At 40.9% G+C, this 26,103-nt stretch overlaps 1 protein-coding gene and 1 pseudogene across 1 annotated transcript in view; both read right to left on the bottom strand.

The window, feature by feature from the left end:
• The window catches only part of LOC125722564 (cytohesin-2-like), a 178,490-nt gene that overhangs the window by 9,238 nt on the left and 143,149 nt on the right, over positions 1 to 26,103 (bottom strand). The gene's annotated exons all lie outside the window — the stretch shown is intronic.
• LOC125722559 (cytohesin-2-like) lies at positions 20,917 to 23,436 on the bottom strand (annotated as a pseudogene).

The raw sequence follows: 26,103 nt of genomic DNA, 5'->3' as shown, positions 1-26,103 counted from the left end.
TGCCTCCTCCCAACTCAAGCACATTCTTAGTTGCCTCTGGTAGCGTGCAGACAATGTCCTCCAAAGCTCTCTGAAGAAGTCTGGGGGAGGGGGAAACATTTCCGCATGTAGGGGGCCAGTGGCATTTCATTATTTACAGAAAATTCCATAGAGCCAATGTAGGAACCTGAGGTCAGTTTAACACAGGTCACTGTCCGTGGTGCTGAAACCTTTACTTGATGGGCTGGTCCTGAATGAATACAATGGTTGGCCAGCGTGCCTCACTATGCGTTTCCACTGACTGACACCTTCACATGTAATGTGATTGTTAACAATGAGGAACATTTTACAAGTTACTACAGGAAGCAATATTTACATGCCTGTAGCTTTCATTTCTCACCACAGAAAACCCAAAAAAAAAGAAATAAGAAATACATTCATGTTATATCCAATATATTACTTCATCATTTAAAATCACAAAACATATCTGACTGTTAATCTCTATGTTTTAATAATTTCAATAGCATTGCGTGATTTGCTTATTTTTTTCAAAAGCCACTGTGGAAGCGAAATTTAAAGAAGTTTGGTCCCCTTATAACAGCATTGGGTAAGAGAGCCGAGGGCTGCTGGGATTGTTCTCAATGTCTTGTTGGTGCCGTGTGGGTTGTGCTGCACAAACAGCTTCAAGTTATGAGATAACATGAGCAGATGCCATTACGTCATTAGTGCTGCACAAGATATTGTCATGACCTGGCTCAAGGCCATAAGAAAAAGTGGGTCAGTGTTAAATCACTGTGACCTCACACCTCTTCAGATTGCAAGCCCATTTAAATGGCACAGAGGTACACAATGGGTGGCCTGTATCTGCCTCACTTAATGTGCACCAAAGACCTCATATGAGAACCACAAGAGCCACCCCAGATTTACCCACCATCATGAGAAAGACTAAGACCAACATGGATCAAATGGCCTATTTGGGTGTACAATCACCCCCAGACCACTCTGACTGGCTTTGGGTTTTTGAGACAATATGAGAAGGGCAGGTGCCCTTTGGCGTGGAATGTCTCCGATTCCTGTTTTTCCTTCTTCCTCTTTTTGTTTTCTTCAAGTGCCAACAAGAGAAATTAATGACAATGCCAAAGCATCTGTAATTGCAACAATTTTCTAGGAGAAGGGGTGTGTTTTTTGACACAAGTGCCAATATTTTTGGCCATGACTGTAATAGTTATTTGTGATTTGTAATAATTATTTAATTTTATCGATCCATCTACTTACCTACACTAAAAAATGTACTGTTGGATGTAATTAATTTTAAGACTAGTGGTTACATGAAATTACTTTCTAAGAACATCCATCCATCCATCCATTATCCAAACCGCTTATCCTATTGGGTCGCGGGGGGTCCGGAGCCTATCCCGGAATCAATGGGCACGAGGCAGGGAACAACCCAGGATGGGGGGCCAGCCCATCGCAGGGCACACTCACACACCAGTCACTCACACATGCACACCTATGGGCAATTTAGCGACTCCAATTAGCCTCAGTATGTTTTTTGGACTGTGGGGGGAAACCGGAGTACCCGGAGGAAACCCCACGACGACATGGGGAGAACATGCAAACTCCACACACATGTTACCCAGGCGGAGACTCGAACCCGGGTCCCAGAGGTGTGAGGCAACAGTGCTAACCACTGCACCACCATGCCGTTCTAAGAACATTTTATTTTGTAATTCAAATTTTTCTTATTTTTCAAACCAAAAAGTTACAGCACTCTCATATAATACACTTCAGCCATTCACATTTATAAAACAATATGACCAATCACTAGTTCAACCTCCCAGCCATTTATCCTTCAAAAACATGGCCCTAGAAACATTCCCACATTTTCATTATACCTCGTTTCCCATTTAGTCTGTCCAACATTTTTTCATATGAAGCTGCCTTAATCATCTCATTGGTCCATTCCTTTATATTGGGGATTGTTGAGGATTTCAAATGCCTTAATATTACCCTCATGGCAGTTGAGTCCCACCATCACAGCCTTAAACTGTTTATTATTCACCTTTGGCAATTCCACTCTATCTCCTAGCAGAGAGAGTCGGGTTTGCGGGGTAAAGTAAAGCCTAGCCATTTGTCCAGGAGACCAAGAACTCTACCCCAAAATGAATATACCTGAGAGCACTGCCACAGCATGTGTAAATAAACCCCCACCTGCCTTCTAAAATTCCAACACTGATCAGTATTAATTAGTCCAGTTCTATTTAGTCTAACTAGTGTCCAGTACTATCTGTGTATAATTTTATACTGAATAAATTTACCTTTTACTTCCCTAAAATATTTCCCCACTCTAGAAAGTATTCTTGACCATTCATCTTCTGCATTTTAACACTCGTGACTCAATGCATCAGTTGCAAAAACTTCCAAAAACTCCCTGCTCCTCCTACATCATACTTACTCTTTAAGTCTGATTATGACATAAACATCCCATTTACGAATAAATCCCAGAGAGTTTTCACCCCTTTGGGTTGCCATTGTTTCCATACTTTTTACTATTTGTATTTGAGGATTGTGCCAAATTGAGGAATATGGCTGCATGTCATGTGATACTTTAAGCTTCTTATGTATTTTGATCCATATATTTCTCGAAAAAGATATTATCGGGTTTGTGTTTCTTATATTGTCCCCCCATTGTGACAGAATGTGCAGAGGTTGAAATAGTGAAGCCAAATTGCTCTCGATAGCTATCCAGTCCACATCAGAATTCACATTCTTCCAGTGATAGTAGAGTTTGGCTATTTCAAATGACATGCTATATAATCTAACATCTGGCAATCCTAGACCTCCCTTGTCTCTGGGCGAAGTAATTTTAATCCTAGGTTTATTCTTTCCCAACAAAAATCTTATACTATACTCTCGTACTGTTCAAATATCCTTTCCGGAATATTAAATGGAAGCATCATAGAGAGATAATTAACTTGAGGCACCACAACCATTTTAGTGACATTAACCTTCCCCCCATAAGGATAATTTCAATGCTTTCCATTTGTCCATATTAGGTTTAATTTTGTTCAATGAGGGTTCAAAATTCTGAATTATTATTTTGTCAATATATAAACTCAACAGATTTAAATTTCATGTTTATAGTTCAATTTTATGTTATATAAACAAAATAATTTTAATACAGTGCATTTTTTTTATTAATTCAACAGCACCCATGTTCAATCCACTTAAGTTTGGAAGGTGTATTGGAAGGTAACGCAGATATTTCTTAAGTGGGCATCCAGAGATATCGTCTCCCCTCCAAGCACCCCTTTTCTCCACTAGTTCTGTATGGAGCTCAACAGGAGGAATGGAGAGGTAGATAAAGGGGTTAGTCTCAAACATAATGTAATAAAAAATAAAGAGTAAATACAAGCGCCATGAAGCAGTATTGAGTTCCAGCAGGCCTTGACTTACAGTAAAGGAATTGTAAGGCAGACATGCTAACAAAACAGCTTTACATTCCCAATTCCAAACCATTAATGGGCAACCTTAGAGTGACGACGGCTAAAAAAAACCTTAGCTATAAGCAGGAATGAAATATTGTGAAAAGCCAAGACTCCACATGAAGGTAAATTTGATCCTCCGCCTATCGCAGTAGATGCGTTCCAGACCCATCAGCGATAGGTGAAAATCCACGATACAGAAGGATCATATAATTTTTTTTTTAAGTTTAAGCCTTAAAATACCCCTCCCACATGCTTTAAACATATGTAAACTCATTAAAACACATATATCGGGCTATGTTAAATGTCGGGCTAAGGATATGAGTAACATAATAATAATAATAATAATAATAAAATAATAATTTTTAATATGTATACACACACACAACTTTCTCTCTATATATGTAATGGAATATATAAAAATAAAAACATATATGGCTCTTACACATTCTTTTCATCCTTCTTCATGTAGCGTACTGTTGATTCATTCAAACCATAATGGCGAACGCCATCCGCATAACGCTTTCCTTCCCGAAGCACATCCAGAAGTTTTACCTTCTCCTGAATGGTCAACGTCTTCCATCGTAGGGCTTAGAACAAAACGAAAACAATCGGACCACAAACAATGTACGGGATACGCAGAGAATTGTGAGGCGTCGGAGGAAAATCCGCGATATAGTGGGGAATCGCTGTAATGTGAATTCTGCCAATCCTGGTTTTCAGCACCATGGACAGAAACCTGTCGTTTATAGGGACCTATTATGCCCATTTTCACTGTTCATAATTGGATTTTTATGGTCTGCTAGAATAGATTCACCCTTTTAATAGGTGATATCCTAGAATCCAATATATTATTGCAGGGCTGTTTTCATTTGATGTTAACCAAATGTGATATATTTATTTTTACTTTTGATATCTCGTCCTTTTCCCCTTATCTGATAAGAGCCGCTGTCCGCTGAGACAAGCTGGTGTGTTTTTACTGCTCACTGAAAAGTGGGTGGTGCGGACATTGTGTATTACATCACACTATGAGACAGTCACTGATTGGTGGGCTCTGAGGGGGCAGTGTGACCTGAAAATCATCCATCAATCAACCCAGGATGGGGGGCCAGCCCATCGCAGGGCACACTCACACACCATTCACTCACACATGCTCTCCTACGGGCAATTTAGCAAGTCCAATTAGCCTCAGCATGTCTTTGGAATGTGGGGGGAAACCAAAGTACCCAGAGGAAACCTCATGACGACATGGGGAGAACATGCAAACTCCGCACACATGTGACCCATGCGGAGACTCGAACCTGGGACCCAAAGGTGTAAGGCAACAGTGCTAACCACTGTACCGCTCCTGAAAATCATGAACCATTTTAAATATTGAAGTATTTTTGAAATATTTATTAATTTTAAATATTTATTAAATCAAAACATTGGGCAGTATACATGTTATAGGTACTTATTAATGAATTCTCGTTTGGCTCTCAACGGAGGCGGTCGCACTTCTTACCCTCTCCCTCCCCTTATCTTCCCTGCTTCGCTCCTCTCGTCTCGTCTAGTCTACTGTCTTATACTGTGTCTGTGAAGAGACTCTCTCAGCCCTGCTCTCCAAACTACGAAAAATTATGGATTTGATCAGCTGGTCTCTCAACGCAATTGACACCATCTTCTCGACGAGAAGCCTAGGGTCGGGGGAACCTGACTGTCCTGCAGGAACGTACGCAGCTGGCTACACGATGGACGGATGGGAGCGGTGGAGGGTCGTGTGCCTGGCAGCTCTTTCCGTGGAGGACATTGAAGACATCTACTTATTCGGAACCATGATTACAGGTATTATGCTGATTGGATTAGGCATTGCCCTGGTTTATCAAAGATTGAAGAAGACAGTGACAGCCTCTCAAAGCCCCACTAGGCTGGCCGGAATGATTGATGGAGTGGGCAGAGCTGTTAGCACTCAGACTGTGCAGACTGTGCAAATGGATCGCAAACTGGATAACATCGTGGAGAAGCTAACAGCTTTGCAAAAATTATTGGATGGCGGAGATCAGCGTGGACATTAGAGGAGCTGGAAATTTCAGCTCCTCGCATGGAAACCCAAACAACCTTATTCTATCAAGTATTTGGCTCCCCCATATCAGCACTGGCCTTGGCCAAGGCTGCTGCTGGAACTAACAACTCCCCCAGAAGAACAAGGCAGTGAGACTCTCTTGCATTCCTCTCCCCCAATCCCAAGGACTTACCCTCCCCCCATCCCACGCCTCCGCCGCTTCATACCCCCAGCGTGAACAGGCGGGTCTGACCAGCGCCGTTTCTATGGCAGCAGGACCGGATGGCTGTCTGTCTCTGCTGGGTCACCTCCACACCCCCTTTCCCCTACCCGTTGCAAGTCGTGTCATTTTTATGTAAGGTGTAGTGCCCATGTGCTTATGTTGCTGAGGTGTTTTTTTCGGTTCCCACAATGTACTCCCTACTGGAGTGCAATCTGGGGGGTGTTTTTTTATTCTCCTCCTCTCCCACCATGTTATCTTGTTTCTATTCTTCTCACTTCCCCTGTCTCCCGGCCGGTCTTCCCCCTACTGTGATGTCTGTGTATATGTAAGGTCGGTTGATGGCCTGCTCTTCACCGGTACTTGTGACTGGTGCCATGGTATATTGCATCAGCAATAAAGGGCTTTTCCAATCCAATCCAATCCAATCCAATAAGCAATATAATAAGATTCAATTTTGCTTTCACTACTTAAAGCGCCAGAACATCGTATTTGAAAAATTCAACAGCAATATCTCTTACCAGAAATCAGGAACAGGTTAAGAAAATCCACAGACTTCGTCGCGAGCAGTTTAATATACGAACTATTTCCTTCTACCCAACTCCACACACCAATAATATCACTGCGCAGCAGATATTGCCAGGGAGCTCGCGCTTGTGTCTAATGCGCAGTGATACGAGTAGTGTACTTCGATAGAAGCCCGACATTTCTACGGCTGATATTTCCAAACCTGAACAACTCCCAGCAGAACTTTGATGAATAGATAGCATTAAGGCCCCTCTAAAATATCTTTTTTATAGTTTTGGGGTGAACCTCCCATTTAAACGAAGTACATGGTGGTGCTCATGAATTTGAAAGCCTAGATGCCTCACCTCGCTTTTCCACAACGAGTCAGCAGCGCCACCATCTTGGAGCGATAATTAGACATAAACAAGCAACATGTCAGGGTGTAGATGGAAAGATCTTTTAGCCATAACTTCTTTACTAATTAACGCATTTATATCTTACAATTATGTAGAATAAATAAACAAGCCCACCACTACTGCCCCCCCCCCCAAATTTATGTAGTATTGCTCATAGTATTCTCAACAAAAACTAATGCTAGTATCCCGTCAGTGTCACAGGCAAGTAAACATGTTATGTATCTTATTTGACCGTACCGCAGATTTTTTTACCTGTGAAATGTGGTTCCCTGTTTTCTAGTTTTAACATTCCTCATGTTGTTGCAGTTTCGAAAATAGTCGGTTCACTAAGTCATATCTATGAATCCTCTATTTCACAATTACCATGCCAACATCGCGTATCGCCCAAGGAGGCACACAGGGTTTCAAAGCTATGGCGGTGCTGCCTACGCTACTACCAGTCACATGACACAGGAGCTACCGAATACCCGCCAATCGGGAGCCGGCTAGATCAACCACGCCCACCCGTCACATAGAGGAGAGTGAGGCGAAAGAAGCGAATCAGTTTAAAAATGTCACCATTAACGCGGTATTTAGTAGTCTGGAGATATTTTACTTTAAGCAAGGCACAAAATAAAGTTGTAGTATTTGTAATAAAATTTGAAGATTAGCCATCCCCAAGGAGCTGACAGGAAAGCCAGGTACAGGTTTAGTCCTCCTTAATCAGCTTGTCGGTTACTAAATGTCGGCAAATAAGCTTGCCTTTTTCTGTGATTTTTTTTCAGTTTAATTGACACTTAAAGAAGTAATCTGAGACCTGAGATATAACATTAGCAACGATGGTCATTTTTTACACTCATGGATTTTAACATTGAGGACGTGTGTCACATGTCATTTTCACATAGAGGGAGTTTAATTGTTTTTATCTGTGTCTGTGTGTCAACATATGTCTATTTAGTTATGTCACTGAAATGTATGATTAGTATTGACATTTCCATAGACTACTATGTTTTAATAAAAATCTATGATCCTTTGGGAGTTGGGCAATAGAACGGAATTGTAAAGTATCAATAAGAAATACTATTAATGAAGTAGCCGCCATAACCTTTTGCTTTGTATGAAGTGTGCATACAAAACACAAATAATGCAGTTGTACTGTTATGTATATAAATTTAAAAGGTATACTTGCCAGCAAAAGATTGAGTTAATAAAATTAAATGAAAAGTATTAAGACCCCTTGTCATTCATAGTATTATATACTTCTTAATTTTACAAAGACTTTTTTCCTATCATATTTTTTAGTTTTTGAAGTTGATAATCTGGAAAACTGCTGCCTGGGATCAACTATCCATTCTTGACTCTTGGAATAGGAATTGAAGTCGAATCAAACAGCCTTACAGCACCCTCTTGTGACATACAGTAATATGGAAAACAGAACAATTACTAACTGAACGCAACATCCCCCCTTTACTTATGTATTCTTCTTCCTGCAGCAGCACTGTCTTCTATAAAAGTCACGCTGTCACGATCGCGGTCGGGCGAAGCGGCGATCGTGCGGGCAGGCGTGGAAATAGCAGGCAGACAGGTGAAGTCGGGGCAAAACCAGGGATTTAATGGGCAAACGAGGACTGGAAAACGTAGCACACCTACAAACATCAATGACGGACAAGGGAAACCGGGGAGACCAGGACTTAAATACACAGGACTAATCAAAGTAACTAGACAAAGCTGGAGACGATCAGGGAAATACATGTGGGTAATCAGGGGGCGTGGCACACACGAGGAGCGGACGAGCCGGGCATGACACACGCCTTACCTGTAACATCCATCCATCCATTTTCCAAACCGCTTATCCTACTGGGTCGCAGGGGGTCCGGAGCCCATCCCGGAAGCAATGGGCACGAGGCAGGGAACAACCCAGGATGGGGGGCCAGCCCATCGCAGGGCACACTCATACACCATTCACTCACACAAGCACACCTATGGGCAATTTAGCAACTCCAATTAGCCTCAGCATGTTTTTGGACTGTGGGGGGAAACCGGAGTACCCGGAGGAAACCCCACGACGACATGGGGAGAACATGCAAACTCCACACACATGTGACCCAGGCGGAGACTCGAACCTGGGTCCCAGAGGTGTGAGGCAACAGTGCTAACCACTGCACCACCATGCCGCCCCCCATAAATTCATTTTTCCATTTTTATTTTCAATAATATTGATGTTAACTCAGCATCTTATTTTCAATGTTGAAAAAGTCACTTTATATCAAGGTTTCGCCACCATTAATTTTTCAATATTGAAAAAATGACCAAAAATCAATTCAGTTTCAATGCTGATAATTTAACACTGACCATAATTCAATGCATTTAACTATACTTCAACGCTGAAACAATAATATGATGCTATCTGGGCTATGAATAATTATTTCAATTTATATACAGATTCCAAGCCCATATAGGTGATACACAGGTACGTAATGGGCGTCTTATGTCTGAGGTAGCCAGCTACTGTGTTTGATAACCCACCATCATAATAATAGTTTCCTTGCACTAGTATAAACCAATTGATCCCTCTTGCAATAACCTGTGGTATGAAACTGAATAAAATGTATCGTACCAGTCTTGGGGAAAACCAGTGAGAATCCACTGTGAAACAGCACTGCGCAAATTCTCATGTGTTCCTAATGACAAGGGCAAGACTGGTAATCAAATTAGCCTCTCAGCAGGAGTGTTAGTGTAAAAGCAGGGCTTATTGACACAGATAATAAAGCTTGTTAGAATGCGTAACATAATTATTTAGCTGGGCCCAGAAGAGGTGAGAGCTCCCCTAGTGGCTACAGGAGTGCATTTTCCCCAAAGCAGGTATAATGGATGGTGGTCTTATTGCTTTTAGACCACAACTTGGGATAGAAGAACAAATCAAATTATTTTCCTCATTTAATATTCAGATTTTAATTGGGCTTAAATTTTAGAGCACAGTGTGTTCTAGGATGGTACGTTATGGATATTAGTCTCTACCACATTCTAACGCTATAAATCCGGACCTTTTCCTATGTTTGATTTGGTGGCTGCCAGGCGTTCTGAGTAGTATAGTGACTATGGTAGGCGTGTGATTCCCTAAGGAATTTTTTGTTCTGTTCTGTGTGGCAAATACATATAATGCTGACATTTTTCCTGGAAGATTTGGGATTTTTCATCCCGTGCCTTAAGGTATTTCTCTCCAGCTCTAGGGAGTCTCCCCCGAAAACACCAGTCACTCACTAGCCTTAGACTTATGCTTGCTGACTTATTCAACACCATGAAGGATTAACAGAAAAACAGAAACCTATTAAAAGGCTGCACCATATCATGATATGCAAATAAACATCCAGCATCATTGTTTCACAGGGAAGTACATTATTTATTGATAATTATAACCCTAACCCTTACTTCTCAGCTTGACAAACATAAGGTGCGGTGTGTGAACATGTGAACTGGTTGAAATGCAAGTGTCTCACAGTCAATGCATAAGACTTGAGAGCCCTGACTTTACTTATATAGCCCACAACATGTTTATGATTCATAAATAAATCTGGCCAGCAAATCGGTCTTTCATTTTCCACAGAATAAAAAAAACGATAATGTTATCCCGCTGATAATTGCAGGCGCGTTTCACCCCCGGCACTGGCTGGAGACACAGGCAAAAGGCATACAATCTTATTGAGGTACAAAAATTATTCCATCTACTCTGCACTTCTGCATAACTTCCATCATAGTGCCAGTTTTTGCCAGATCAAATCTGCAATCAGAAAATTACTGCATACATGCCTTTATATTACGGTCAAGCGGAGAGTCAGAGCAGTTTCCATAGAAACAACGTAAACAAACTTTACCGTTTGAAGCACAACAAACTCTGAGTGAAAATGGCGCAGAGGTGAGTAGCTTGTTAGCTCTCCAAAATGTCTTTGAATTCTTCAACTGATGTTGTGCTACTTCGATTATTTAGCCTTTTATAATATAATGACATAGTAAATGTCTATAATACAATAAAAAACATTACATATTTTTTTAATATTACATATTTTTTAACGTCATTTAAAGTGCAGTGGTTTTTATTGCTACTGTGGTTGCTAATATTTAAATAATGACAGACTATTTGGTTAGTAAATTCATCTCAAACATGCTAGTTTAGTAGGGCTTCCCAACCTTTCGATGTCCGCGGATCGGTTTCCGTCGTAGAAAAGTGTCACGGATGGGTAAGACGGCGGTATAATTTGGGGGTTCCCACGCCGAGCGGCGGGAGATTGACGGTGTATACGGACATGCGGGGCTAATGGCGTATTTCCGTACATCAATACGGGCAGCTTTCTTTCCAAAACGGCGCGATCCCCTAATAAACGGGACGGCTGGCTCCTCTACCCTCGGTTGTCTGCCGCCCGGTGCAATACTCCGCGCGGACGGTACCGGAACCCCGACCGGAAGTTGGGACCCCCTACTGTACAGGGTGGTAGGTAAATTGTTAAAAAAAATTGGGGCATTACTTTCGGAGTAGGCTAGATGCTTCTAAGTTTATCATTACATCTCTTTACATTGTTACACAGGATTAACACTTTCAAATATTCTTAGCTTGGTTAGTGTTAACTCAGTTCTTGGTAGTATTCATCTGGGTATTCATTTGATGTGGAGCACAGTTGTTTCGTATTTGATTCTAGTTATAATTTGGTGACATTACTGTTTAATATGCTATTGCACTTACAGTATCGTGCATTTTACAGTCGATTTTTTTTGCAATCTTGCTCGCTGTTTCTTTTATTCTTTCTTTTTTATATATGTGACCCCTGTAATTATTTATTATAATAATTATAACAATTGTATTTTCTGTATGGTTGAAGAATTTCCAGCTCTTTATTTATTTTATTATCTCTCTTAAGTACTGGTTAATCTCTCGTTTATTCCCCAGAGAGCGAATTGAGAGAGCTGATCGATGGACCAACACCCAACACTGGGAAGCCTGGAACCTGTGGGATGAAGTGATCAACTGGGGAGAAGGTGTGGAGGAGTTCTCACCAGTGACACTCCCCACTGTCCAGGCTGGGGGGGTTAAGGGGGGATTGGGGGGGTCTACTGATTTGGGTAAGGGAGGGGAGAGTGTGGGAAAGGATGGACTGCTAGCCAGCACTAGTATTTCATCTCAAAGTCTTCAGAGTAATTACGGCCTTTCATCTGAAGACTGGGAAATTTATAAAACTTGCTACCTTAACAAAAAAAAGAAAGTCAGGAAGGACCGGACAAGCCGGGGGGAGGGTGAGGTAAGGGGGCAGAGTAGTGAGGAATATGTGGAGGTACCAGAGTGGGGAACATTTGAGGGGAAGGCCTCCAGGGTTGTGATGGAGGGGACAGAGGCTGGTATTAGTATGATGGATATGCTAAATGGAGGTGAGGAGAATGGATGTGAGGTGGGAGTGAATGTGGAGGAGGTTAAGGGAGGAGGAGGGAGAAGTACAGGGAATGCTGTGGAATATGTGGTGTCACAAGTAGGCAGAACTTGGCTAGAACCCATCCAGGAGGAAGACCTTGAGGAAGATGAAGAAACAGATGAGGAGCTTCAGGAAGCAGAAGACACTGATGCTGCCACAGTGGACAGTTGGCAGTGCATGGCGGCATATGTAGCCAGAATATGGCTGCAGACTTTACAGGAAGATGGACCTGAGGAAAATGAAGAAGCTGATGTGGTATTCCAGCAGGCAGAAGATGCTGATGCTACCACACTGGTCAGGTTTCAGTGTATGGTGGCATCTGAAGACAGATCACAGCTACTGACTATACCAGAAGAAGGACCTGAGGAAGAGGACGAGACTGAAGTGATGAAGACAGATAAAACAAAAGAAGATGCCGATGCTGCTGAGAAGATCTACAGTGAAGAAGAAGTATCATTCCATGTGAATGCCGAAGATCTTTCTGAAGATGATACTGAGAAGAGCCACAAGAAGAAGAAGATGAAGTGGTGCTTCTTCTGCTGTCCCCTGCCCTTCAGAAGAAGTAGCAAGAGGCAGTAATTATAAGGTTGTGAATTCAGGTTTACAAATGACTTAAAGCAGTAATATAACTGCATTATTGACACCTTCACAATGCACTGTAATGCATCCATAAATATATTATAGACATGGGTATAAATATTGAAGAAAAAAAAGCATAACACATTATAGCCATGTTTATTATGGATTAATGGCCGATATAATGTATTATGAAGATATTTATTGTGTATATATAGATCAGAGCATTCATAATGCATTATCAAGATAGCTATAATGTGTTATGCCTTTGTATAAGTATTTACAGCCGTGTTTTTAATACTTTTATAAATGATTCATAAGGCATTAATTGGGTATTTATTTATTTATTAGTTATATGACTGCTTTAAGTAAAGTTAAGTAAAGTGTTTATTTTCTTTTTCTTAGAATACCCGTGTTAGAGCCCTGCATTGGGACTGGGATCCCGCGGGACCCAACGGAAAGTGATACTGTTTAAGTGTTAATGTAGCTATAAGATACGATAGGATAAGATATGCTGAGTTAAAATATAAGATAGGCTAAGACGAAATATATTAATATAAGCTAAGTTGAAATATAATAAGATAAGATAGGCTAAGTTAAAATATAATAAGATAGGTTAAGTTAAGATATGACAAGATAGGCTAAGATAAAATATGATAGGCTAAGTTAACATATGATAAGATAGGCTAAGTTAAAATATGATGATAGGCTAAGTTAAAATATAAGATGGGTTAAGTTAACATATGATAAGGTAGGCTATGTTAAGATAAGAGATTTGCAATAAAACATATTTACTTTTCAAACTGTGTCTTTGTCATCTTTTCAGTGTTGTGTCTGTCTTTGTTTGATAATTTCGAATCGTTAATTTATATCTGAGACTCTCCTAAATGTCAATAAGCAGAGACGGAGGAATGGGAGGAAGGTACGGTTAAGTATAAATGATAAAGTATTAAAATCACAGTGCTACCTTATTTTGACGCAGAGAAAGTAATTTCAGTGTTACTACCACATATGAGTTAATGGCTGCAAATGTTGGTGTTACAAGTGCTGGTAAATAACGCGGCGTAAGTTTAACTCCGGTGTGTTTCTGAAAAACGCACCGCCTTCTGCCTGCTGTCATTCGGCGAACGTGTAGGAGGCTATTCTGGTAACAGGTAAAGTTGTCATTCACGCGCATTACCTGTTAGTAAGTGTTTTACTATATCACACACTTTACGTCCTTTATAGTTGTAGTCCGGAGCACTCTGTATCCATGCTAACTAGCTAGCTAATGTTAACATGACGCAGTACAGTCTTCCAGCTTGGGGATTCCCACCCCTGTCCGCGGCCAGTATTCCGAAGGGGGGTTTGCGGAGGTGTTGGTTGCAAATGCAAACGATCCCTTCATGTTCATGTGTTGTGTTCTAATGTGTAAATAAAAGATAACTATCAAATTCAATGTTTATGTCCTATTATACTAGATAAGACTAAAATAGTTTGCCCTGCATATGGATGCCATGCAGTCAGAGTATGATCAAGACAGGGTGTGAGTGTGGAAAAAAGACAAATGTAACAGTATTTGAGGGAGGAGTGTGAAGGAGGGAAATGTAGGGAGAAGGAGGTTCCTAGGAGCTCTGAGATGTGATTGGCTGTAATAAATCTGGAATATAGCTATATGACATAGTTTTTGATAAAAACAGCATTTATTTTTTAGGTTTGTCGAGCTCCGTCAAAACAATTAGAACGAGTCCATTATGTAACTGGAACCCCTCTCACATGTAAACACAGTGACACGCTACAGCGTTGGTTTGTTGTCTGAGGCTATGATACTGACCACAAACACATTCTCAAATTTCACTGCACCAATCATAGCATATGCAGGCAGAAAAACGATAGCAAAAAACATTCAGCATAAGACTCTAAAACCGTCTGTAATGTCTGTGTTTATCCAGTGGACCATAAATTAAAATAAGCTTTCCTATTTCAGTTTCTTTCAGATGTTATAAAGTAGTAAATAAAGAATCATATTAATTAACCATGTATTACTGACTATCAGACAACTTCAACAAGTTACCAAATGGATGCAAAATCAAAGATATTCATTTGCGCCTGGCACTAACCATGTATTCCTTCACAGTACTAAGCCATAGAAAGGGCCCCAATGAAACCCCTGCATTCCTGCATCGCAGATACTCTAATCTCAGCATTTATAAGATTATATTTGTACTACCTGCCAATTTTTATATTAGACGAGACTAAAAATTGAGAAATATCTATATGCAGAAGTAGTTTTTCCTGATAAGAAGGATAATATCAAGACTGTCAGCATTTACAAATCGAATTATGACATATCTGAGTAGCCCAGACTGTCCGGAAAACAAAGCCGTACAGCATATGTGGATGACTAATGTACATACAGTGTAATAAGTTTATAATCAAATGGATAGAAAAACGCTCAATAATAGACAGGATTCAGAGGGTAAATAAGGTGCATCATGTGGAAGAGAAGTTAGGTGGCGTTGGGGTGCATTGTGAGTTTCATCTGGTAGCTAGAAGGGAACAAAAAGGGCTTTGGGGGGGGGGGGGGGGGGGGGACTTCTCCGGCGGCTACATCGCTCTACCTTTTTCTAAAATTATTTATTTAAAAAAAAAATCTTTTCTCCTTACACTATAATGGCAGGTTTAGGACTAATACAGTACAGTCATAACCAGTGTCAAGGATTCTATGCATTGCTACACAGAGACAAGTCCAGATATTGAGCCCAAGGCTAAAATTGTGGTTTACTTACAAGTGCACTTTGCTGGGCAGTGGGGGTGTTTGTCCTTCTCTGCTCACATTTTCCCCTCTTATCCTGTCTTCTCCTCCGCAGCCCTTCCTCCTTCTCTCTGTTGCTCTTATATTCCCTCCCCTCCAGTCATCTATGTTCTCCTTCCTCTGCAGTCTCTCCTCTTCTCCCATTCTTCAGTTATACTGTCTTCTCCGCTCTTCCTGTATCCCTCCTGTCTTCTGCTCCTGTCATCTCTTCTCCAGTCATCCCCTGCTTCTCAGTCATCTCTGCATCTTTTCTCTCATTTGTTTGCTTATTCTTTGATTGTTTGTGTTATTCGTTAACCCACCACCCAATGCTGGATGAGTCTTGATGTTTTTTGTTCTTTTTAAAGTTAGGCTTCTTCCTGTTTTTTGTGCCATATCTTCTGCCCTCTTCTGGTTGTGGCAGTGCATGACACGGCTGGAAAAATAGGGTTTTTTACAACACACACATCAAAACCAAAAGGATCAGGATGGATCCAAAATAAACAGCAAATGACCAGGAATGAACTAAATGATGGAATAAACACAACTAGAGAACTATATACATACATACAACATACAGCTATAATGAACCATCAAAGAACAGAAGCAGAACAGGCACTTAAATACACAGCTAACAAGACACAATGCAGGACAGTGAGAATCATAACCAATAACAAGGACTGAGGGCAACCCAGGAACAGGTGTTACAGTTAAACAGCACTGGTGAAATCAAAGTGACCTTTCAGCCACATGGTCAGCTCTGCATCGCCCTCTGCTGTTTGCATTAGAAGCTGCTTGAAATTCCCACTCTCCTTACCAACACCTCGAAAAGCCAGGCCTTGCTGTGCCAAGTACTTAACTTCAGAAGATTTTTCCTCACTTGCTGCTGCTCTTTCCAGCTCATCTGAAGGTTGAATATTAACAGGATTGACCTTCTGAATCCATGTCATCAGTGCTAATCTGTGGCACTGCCTGTCTTTATGTGCACTGAATTTCCCCAGTGCATTTTCCAGTTTCACATGCCAGTCTTCCCAAGAGCTGAATGTGTCTTTCATGCCAGTTTAGACATTTGTGTTACAAATTATTTTGCACAGTAGAAACAAAGAACCCCCCTTAAGACGAGGGGGGCTGTAAGGGAGCCCAGTGTGATCTTTAAACCATTTCTCCTGAAAGCAGGGTCTCCTGTTTGATAGACGTGACATTTACATTTGGCTGATTTGGTGAAGGTCCAAGCTCCTCCCCCCTCCTCCCTAATACACCTTCATCTTCACCTGCCTGTCTGCTCTCTCTCTCTCTCTCTGTCATTGACTCACACTCAGTCTCCCTGATTAAATGCTGTATCTGAAATACACACCACAGGCCAAACTAAGAAGCATATTAAACTAACATCAGGATCAGGCTGCTGTGACGTCATTATTCACTCTTAACCATCAATATTTGCTCCTTTTCTCACTCCCCTCCATGTCGCCTGCATTCTCTGCCGTCAGCAGCCTCTTGCTGTCTCTCCCTCTTCATCTTTACTCTCAGCACAGCAGAGTTTACATGAAAGCAGTTATCAGTAAACAAGTGGTGCTTCTTGGCATGATGCTCAGGAATGGATTTCTAAGGATTTGTTACCTGAATGAGAATGATTAATATATGAAGAACCTTTGACTCACATACTGTATACGTCTATCATCTGACTGGCACTAATTATCTCACTGTCTGTACTTACTTTCCTGCTTTTCTGTGGTTGCCCAAAACCTCACGATTGTCACACTTCCTCTTCATGATGACAAGCTACTCACTGTGAATAAAAGTTGACTGTAATAAAACTACCTGCATTTACATCACACATTAATAACGCAAAATGCCTTAAGTAAGCAAGTATAGCTTTCTACAGTAATGGAATATAAAATTAATTAAACCTATTACTGTCTACAAAATAACACATTCAGCACTATATCAGACTTTACATCAGCTTTCTGACCATTATAAATATACCTGAGTGAGCACCGTTGTTAGTTTCTAGGAGAATGTGCAGTTAATAACATTTCCAGGTAATTTAACCAGCGTAACTGCACATGAGGCAATTATTATAATTATAAACGTAGTAGGGGTAGGGGGCGCTATAGAGCGAAAGGGTGACTACGCCACTCTGTAACTGTCGCTAAGACGGTTATTTTATAATCACCTTTTGCTGGTTTGATTTAATATAGAATGTATACTGTGAAATGTATGTCAGTGCCCTCTGCTGACTATTTAATTGATCCGTGTTAACCCTTGAATACATGGTTAGGTGACGGAATAGGGTAGGAGTAAATGCATGCTGGGAGATTCATGGAGTCAACTTGTGGTTTGTCGGCTTGTCACGGCAGGATCTGTAATAACACCTAAGCATTTGGTCAGAAGGCGCACACGGTAATTTATATTTATTGTATTTACTTGTTGTCTTGTATTGAAAAGTGGAATTGCGGTGATGTATGAGCCGCTGTTTAGCGGTAATATCATGGATCTTTTAGAATGTCTTGTAAGATTAAATGTAATGCAGGAATTTAATAATATGTTTATTTTATAGTTTTTCACGGTGTCTAGAAGAATAAAGACGGAATAAACTTCAACATCTGTCAGGCGTATGTTTTCTGTACCAGATGAAGAACTTTGGGAGCTGTTATATCTTATATAGTAAAGGTAACCTTACAGTAAATGACGTCTGCTGTCATCTGACGCTATATAGAAAATGTAATTAAATAAGATTAAATTTACCTTCTGCGAGGGGCACCCTAATATAATGATATATAAAATAATTATAATATAATATAATTATATAATTATAATAAATATAATATAATTATAATATAATAATACACTGCTGTCTGTCTGCCATACAATAAATAAAAGGGGGAATTGGAATTGCATTTGACTATGGAGAGAATGGTTGTCTATGGTGAAAGAGGTGTGGAAATTTTTACTAATTCACATAAGGGACAGCATAAAGGGTTGTTTAATTCAGTATCAGAGGAATTCATATATTTGTGTGATTATGATAATCACACTATTATAACTTGATAGTACATCTCTTGAATTGAACTAATTACAGTGTCATGTATAACACTGCACTTTTTAATACATTGTTTGGCAGAACAGACTGCAAAACTGTAGTCTCAATGGAAAGCTGGATGAAATTCCTAGGGTGGCGTAGTCAGCTGTCCACTGAGTCTACAGTTTTGTAGTTCGGTCTGTCACAGTCTGGCGCAGTTGACAGGATCATCGTCCTGAGAGCAGAGACGCGTGTTCAGTGTGAATGACTCTTCAGTTGTTTTTCTATTTTTAATTACCTTTTTATTCCTATCCATGTCTTTTTTTCTTTTTGTATGCTCATTATTCAGCCAGTACAGCTGTTTTTATTGTAGTCGAAAACAACAGTGAGTGCTAGTCACTGGCAAATCCCTTGGTTCCCGGTTCCACTCCATCTGTCCTCTGGTGGTCCCCTTGAGCTGTGGACCCCTTTCCAGTGTTCTGCAGCCAGATCCTCCTGAGCCGCACGGAAGCGGAAGTTGGCAAAGTGAGATGCGGCAGTAGGCCTATGCATGCAATTGACTGGAGTATGGAGAGTAAAGCCTTTCGTTTTGTTTAATAAAAGTTGTCCTTGTATTTTCTCATATGCGAGAACATCACAACTGCCACTGCACTTGTTGATGTGTAAGTGTGCCCTATTCAAACAATAAAGAGAAACTACATGCAGCACTGAAAAACTATTCCATGCCCAAAAAAAATGTAAACATTCTTTTTATATCAGAAGCTAGTCTCTGACTGAAATTTCTATAAATCTTTATATGAACTGATAGCAATTAACCTAAGAGTGCATGCTTGGATTTTAGTATCTGCATGTACTGTGGAACTAAAAAGAATCATAATCAACATATATAATTACGTAAATGAAAAACAAATACGTTGCATTTTCCTTAATAGTTTTGCACGTTGCCATAATTTATATTTAATTTAAAGTATGAAGCACCCAAGCAAAGTTTATGTTGAAATAATACTCAAGATTCTTAAGTCTTAGCTCTGGCACAGTGGTGGATCTAGAAAATTTTACATGGGGTGGCAAGAGATTTTAACAGAGTGGCATGGAGGTTCAGTGAGAAACCGACTATCATTCAGAATCGTGGAGCTCAGGAGCATACTTACACTGAAAAAGTGACAATTTATCTAAGCATTTGGACTCTCATGGTTAAAACAATGCTGATTGTACTTTTCATTATCACTGACCAGTTGTTTTTCTTTGTTGTGCTGTGCAGCAGAATGTTTCACAAACATATCCAAATTAAGAGCCTTTGCACGCTGATTCTCAATGCTCAGCAGAGTTTCCAGGTCTGCGGTGTTCATGCCCTATTGTGCTATTTTGAAAACATAGTTTTGGGTAAATATTAGGAGGTCATGGGTTGCGGATTTTTGGGCTGATTTCATAATGTTATACAGCAGCAGACTGCAAGGGGAAAAAGAAACTAATTATTATCAGTGCAAGTGGCTCCTAATCCTGAGTAATGCTGGATCTCTAGCCACCTAAAGTAAGAGACAGATGCACACGGAAAGCAGGGCTGCCGACTACCATGCATCTGGCATGACTTTCACGCTCTCAGACACTCACGCAAGGAATCTTCCACTATATTATTCCACTATAAGCCTAAATGTAGCTACATCAGAAGCGTTGGTGTAGTTTGCATACCCTACATACCATTTAGAACAGGGGTCACCAACATGGTGCCCACTGGCACCAGGATGCCCCCAAGAACCACATGAGTCACCCACGGACCTGTTCTAAAAATACCACAACTCACCAGTGGGCAGCGACTAAAATTTAATTTTATCTTGTTGCTATTCTTCTTTAATCACATTTGTATTTATATAGATTTGAAAATGACAATATCCAAAAAAGCATTTAAAACGTGTTTATTCTACATGAAGTTTAGATAAGTTTAGGTAAAGTCTGTTCTGGTAGCCTTTGTATGGCTCAGTACCCGTGAAGTAGCTCTCAGTTTCAAAAAGGTTGCTGACCCTTGATATATAGTATACCCCAATCTTGGGTGATATATCCTAATCAGTAAAATAACAGTCGGCTAAATTCCGCATAGTGATCTCATTAACTGCGTGTTGTTGCTGAAATACATCACACAGACGTCGGGGGAATGTCAAATCATCAGAATATGTAAGATTTATACATTTGGTTAAGTTGAACGCATTTGCTGTTGAATGCAATTCCTATCACATTAACAATTACTGGTTGAAAAATTGCTGTTAGTGTCTTAAATCATACTGCTGTAAAAGTAAAATTTACAAGAGAAATCAATATGCTTAGAATATGGGTTAAGATGGAAAATAATTTTTCCATCCCAATCCCAATCATGTTGATGCAAATTTACAGCAGTGTGGATTCTCAGAAAAAAAGGTTCTCTGACATAAAGATCAGCAATACAGTGCAAATAACATTTAATTTCACATTTATACAAAAAAGGACAGGGCATTTCGATGATAAAATCTGTAGTGAACAATAAGTCGCATCAAAACAAAACCTGGAATTCGGTCATGCTACCTTAAGGTTAAACATTACTTTGTGAGACCACATTATAAAGGCAAAGAATGTCTGCAACAACAATTTTGGGCCCAAATGTTTGAGTGGGCGATCATAGTCAAATAGTCAGTTGTTTTGTGCAAAGTTCCTTGTTCTGAAATAAATACTTTCTGCAATAGCTCATCCAAACATATTCACACAGTCTTTATCGTTCAATGTGTAGAAGAACTGATCATTCTTCTCGTAGGCGCAGGTAGAGGTCAATTGCCTTATAAGCATCCAGAGGAACATCAAGACCATTCTCTGCCATGACAGAGGTGCACAACGTGAAGACATCATCATCACAAGCAATGTCACGTCTGTGAATGCAGTCATTTTCACAGTGGTTGACTTCTTCCTCTGGAATCTGGCACAAATAGTCCTGTGTGTTCTATAATTCTGGCACCAAATACATGACATCGGGACGTCTGTGGGGGACATGGTGGTTTCCTGAGGGCCGAATAAGGTGACAACTATGATGCTGATGTGGCGCGGGGTGAAAATGAGTCTGACACCCCTGTTTTAAGAGATCCGTGTTTTTCTTGCTGCCAGCATCTCATAAAAAGGGTCAGCGCTCACAGCAGCAGTGATGCTCTGTATCCACTTGTCCTTCTCCTCAGGGGTTGGCGCCGAGATGCGGTACACCACATGATTGCCCTCTACCAGGCGGCCGTCCGCCTCCGTTTTGCAGGCTTTCATCAGCTGTCTGCTGTTGTTAGGGATGTACAGTTCAAAGCAGTTAGGCTTCCTGAGATCCTTCACCTCACGGATGCTCAGATTCTCCAGCAGAATGATCACCCTGGGTTTCTTATCCGCAGTATGTTTAAAGTAGTAAAGGCAGTTATCCATCAGGATGAACCACCTCCTTTTCCATGTTTTCACCCGTCCTCCTCCCATTTTGAAGAGCCAACCCTCTCTGTCAGGGTTGAAGAAGGCATTGTTCCCATTGTCTTCAGGAATCTTGAATGGCTCATTCTTTATGCTCTTATAAAGATTTCGGAGGAGATCATCTGGCAGGTTGCCTCCATCATTGATTCCTCGATTCATGGAGATGAACCTGTCCACACTGGGCTTGTCTCACACATTTGGATTATGAAGGCTAGTGTTTAGCATGATTATGGAAAATGAAAGTACATAGCAAGTGTCAATGTTCTGGAAGACTCCAGGATTACATTGACAGTACCTCTGCGCAAAGGCCTCCATCATACTGTCAATCTTTTGTGCTTCTCCTGGCAGACGGAACTGCCTGAGAGCCTGTACCAGGTTGAACCCTACGAATTCATGAAGCCCAAGAAATGTTTGGAGGACTTGGATATTGAAGTCGTCTCTCTCACCCAGGTAATCCCCAATGGCTGTTTTGTTCAGCCCCTCTCCCTTGTATAGGAGCTGGGCGATGTCCTCAGACGTGTGCCGGAGAAGATTGTTTTGTACCATGAACAGGATACCCTTCTTAGGGTCCATGTTGAATTTCTTTCTTCCCATGGCGACATGCCTATTCTTTTCTAAGATTTGGCTGCGTTTGGTGCTGGATTCAAGGACCTCCACTTCCATGAGGGCCTCTCTCAGCGCCTCCCGCAGCCTCTGGATCTCCAGCAGAAGGGCTCCTTTCCTCAGCCGGATGTCCTCAAGTTCAGAGTGCTTCTCTGGACTCAGGTCCATGGAGACTGCAGCAGACAGGAAAAGGAGATCGTCAGCGGGTGTGGAGCTCAGCAGGTTGGCCATCTCTGCCAGTTTGGTTGTTGGTTCAACTCCCATGGCAGAGTAATCGTAACATTGTTAAGCCCTTGAGCAAGTCCCTTAGACCCAAGTGCTCTGACCCCAAACTCTCATCACTTCGGACAAAAGCATATGCTGAATATATGTAATCCCAAAGGGCAGTTACAGAAGACCCCAGGACCGGAGTAACGTGGGAAGCAATTACTGACGCCTGGAAGCTTTGGGGCATGCAAATAAACTGCATCCAAAGGCAAATGGCTAATAAAGAATGCTCTGAATGCCAGGCATTCGTCCAGCAGTGAGATCGTAGAGATAATGAATAAAGATAAAAAGTGTGAATAAAGATAAAACATTTTGATTGTATTTGCGAAGCGATGCTGGATGTACTGAGCTCGCCGGGAAGGTCATGTGGTCCGCATTCCCTCCCCATGCACACGTGATCAGCTCAATCACACCGAAATTGTCGGTTTGCTGCCCTTCAGGGAAACAATCTAAAGGGTGTTACGGAAAAAGTAATCGATGCAAGAGCCAATGATGTTCTCCTGGTGCCTACCCTTGTTTATGTTATCGTTACTGACACAAACAATGATGAACGATAATAAGCATTTATAAGCCATGATGACCGCACCATTAATGTGGAGTTGCACTAACGTCTGTTTTTATAGCTAACCAGCAAGTCAACCTCTCACCCTGGTAATGCAACAGCGCCGGTTAAACAATACGTTTACACAGAGTGCTTGTGATCAGTGGCCTATACTACGAATCAGGGTTACTGGCTTATCGAGGTAACTTGACGGATTTAAGGTACCACAGTTTAAATGAACTTCATATTTGTTCATCGGGATGTCTGAATCGGTGCTAATCAGTACTACGATGCCAGTTATGCAATGTAGTTTTGATAAAACTTTTCTGTCATTTAACATAAGAGGAAAAAAATAATTATACTGTAGTCAAATTGGCTGATATAAAATCGTTTAAAACTGTGACAAATTTTGCCTTTTTTTACAGTGTATACTTCCAGTCACAAGGTAGCAGATACGGATTTCTGAAATAGCAAAGATAAAGGTCAATGAATAATATCCCTCATCTCTTTTAAAACTATAGATACGATGCTGTTTTGATATGCTGTCTAGGGTTGGAGTGTAACAGTATTCACGGGAAAGGGGAATGGGATAAAGGGACAAACAGGGTGAGGGCAAGAAGGGAACACCAGTGGACAAAGGGATATTTTTTGTATTTTCATTTTTTTTCATGTATAATACTGACACTGAACAAATAACCCGGTGCAAAAGACTTTGGGAGTGACCACAGCCAAAATAACAAACAAAATCCCCAACTATCAAGTGCGACCCACAGCTAATCTCACCTAAGTGCAAAAGAAAAGGAAACCAAAAGACAAACACTCCACCTCACTCCCTGACCAAATAAACAGAGTCCAACACACACTTGCAAAACAAAATAGCAGTCACTCCCTATGCAGCAATACAATCACACATACATAACTTACACACAAGTCAAAGCAACAAGGGGGCTAGTGAAGACGTAAACCAAAGGAAACCAAGGGGGGAGACAGCAAGCCAAACTGAGGTCGCGGGGGGGACCGGAGCCTGTCCTTGGAACAACAGGCGTAGGCAGGAACCAACCCTGGGCAGGAGTCAACACTCTGCAGGGCGCAAACACTCACAACTCAGATTTGCCAATTAACCTACCCTGCACACTTTTGGACTGTGGGAGGAAACCGGAGCCCCTGCTGGAAGTCTTTCCCCATTCACCAGATTATATTGCCAGAAGACTGAAAATTAGATATCAAATACTAGAGTGACATAAAAACAAAAAACAAGTTTGCTTGTAATGAGACGCAAAACAGAAGATTATCTCTTTTTATATTTTGAGAAAACATTTTAACATTTATCCAACCGGTCAAATGGTTTAATACTTCATACAGCAGCATTTCTAAACTCATTCCTCAGCCCACCAGACAGCTCCACGTTTTTGCTCTGTCCCAGATCCCTGCATGCATGAACCAAACAGTCACCTTTTACTGCTGTGCTGAGAGCTTGGACAGAGCAAAACTGTGGATCTTTGCAGTGGGGTCCAAGGACTGGGTTGAGAAACCCTGGCATAGAGGAGACTGCAGTGAGAGCCAAGAAAAAAAGAGATTAGAGAGGAAGGTAAAATGCTTCTATTAGCATGGCAAATAAGCTGCAAGTACAGACCCTGTGCTTCCATTACAAACAAAAAGCCTGTATGACCCTCCTAAACACACAAGTCAGATTAACTTAACCAGGGGAAATAAGCATAAAACTTGGCAAAGACTAGACTATGAAAAGGGAAGGTGAACATCATACTTACACAAACTTCTGCTAAAGAAAATGGACAAACCCCTTTTAACTGAATCAAGTTACTTAAGAAAATTAATAATTAAAAAATGAATAATACAAAAATAAATCAATAAAAATTAAGAAAAACACAATCATGCTTTGAACTAATACTGCAGTCAGTCCTAAATATTCCCATGACAGAGGGGGACATGGGCCGCTGACTGGATGGGCGGCTCCAGAATGAGGTGAAGCAGAAGGTAGACTCCACAGCAGAGGACCGAGGAATGTAGACCAAAACCAGGGAACCTGAAGTGGCAAGAACACAAACCAGGACAGACATATAAAACCCAAGCAAAGGCATCAGTGGCACAGCCCACCAGCTTGTGAAAGATGGCTACCTGGCATCATGAATCCCTTAATCAAAAACCTTTGTGATGGCAACTTTGCCACCCAGGACTGATCCCTTCTAAAGACCTCAAGTTTCAATGCAAGGTTTCCGAAATGTTTTGAAACATTAGTCCATGTGACTGCTGTGGTATTGTTCCAGGCAGGGAAAACAACTTAGGAGAACATTTCCGTGCATGTTGGGTGTTTGTGGTACTGTTGGGCTGAGGGGGTAATTGAGTGACTATTAACCTTTGAAATCCAATTATATTATTTAAACAGATTAGTAGTTAGACAGTGTGATTTAGATGAGGATAAGGATGTTTTATTGTCATTACAAAACGTGTTCTATATGAAGGGAACAAAATGAGGCACTCAGATCCGGTGTATTAGCAATAATAAAATAGAAATAAAATTGAAAGAACAATACAATGAATAATATGGTATAATAAATAAAATAAAATAGAATAAAGACATTAAGATAGATTCCATTAGGAGAATTTAACCATGGATGTAAAGTAAGCAGGTGTGAGTGTAGCAGAGATTACTGAGGTCTGTGTGTAATAAAGTATATGTGACACTGGCTGAGGAAGCAGCAACGTGTGTGTGTGCAAAGTCACAGTAATAACCTGCAGCACTGAGGGATCTATTGCAGCGAAG

This window comes from Brienomyrus brachyistius, unplaced genomic scaffold (assembly GCF_023856365.1).
Source record: "Brienomyrus brachyistius isolate T26 unplaced genomic scaffold, BBRACH_0.4 scaffold40, whole genome shotgun sequence".
In the NCBI taxonomy this organism is placed as follows: domain Eukaryota; kingdom Metazoa; phylum Chordata; class Actinopteri; order Osteoglossiformes; family Mormyridae; genus Brienomyrus; species Brienomyrus brachyistius.
The sequence above is the reverse complement of the archived record's forward strand: the minus strand, read 5'-3'. Positions and strand labels throughout refer to the sequence as shown.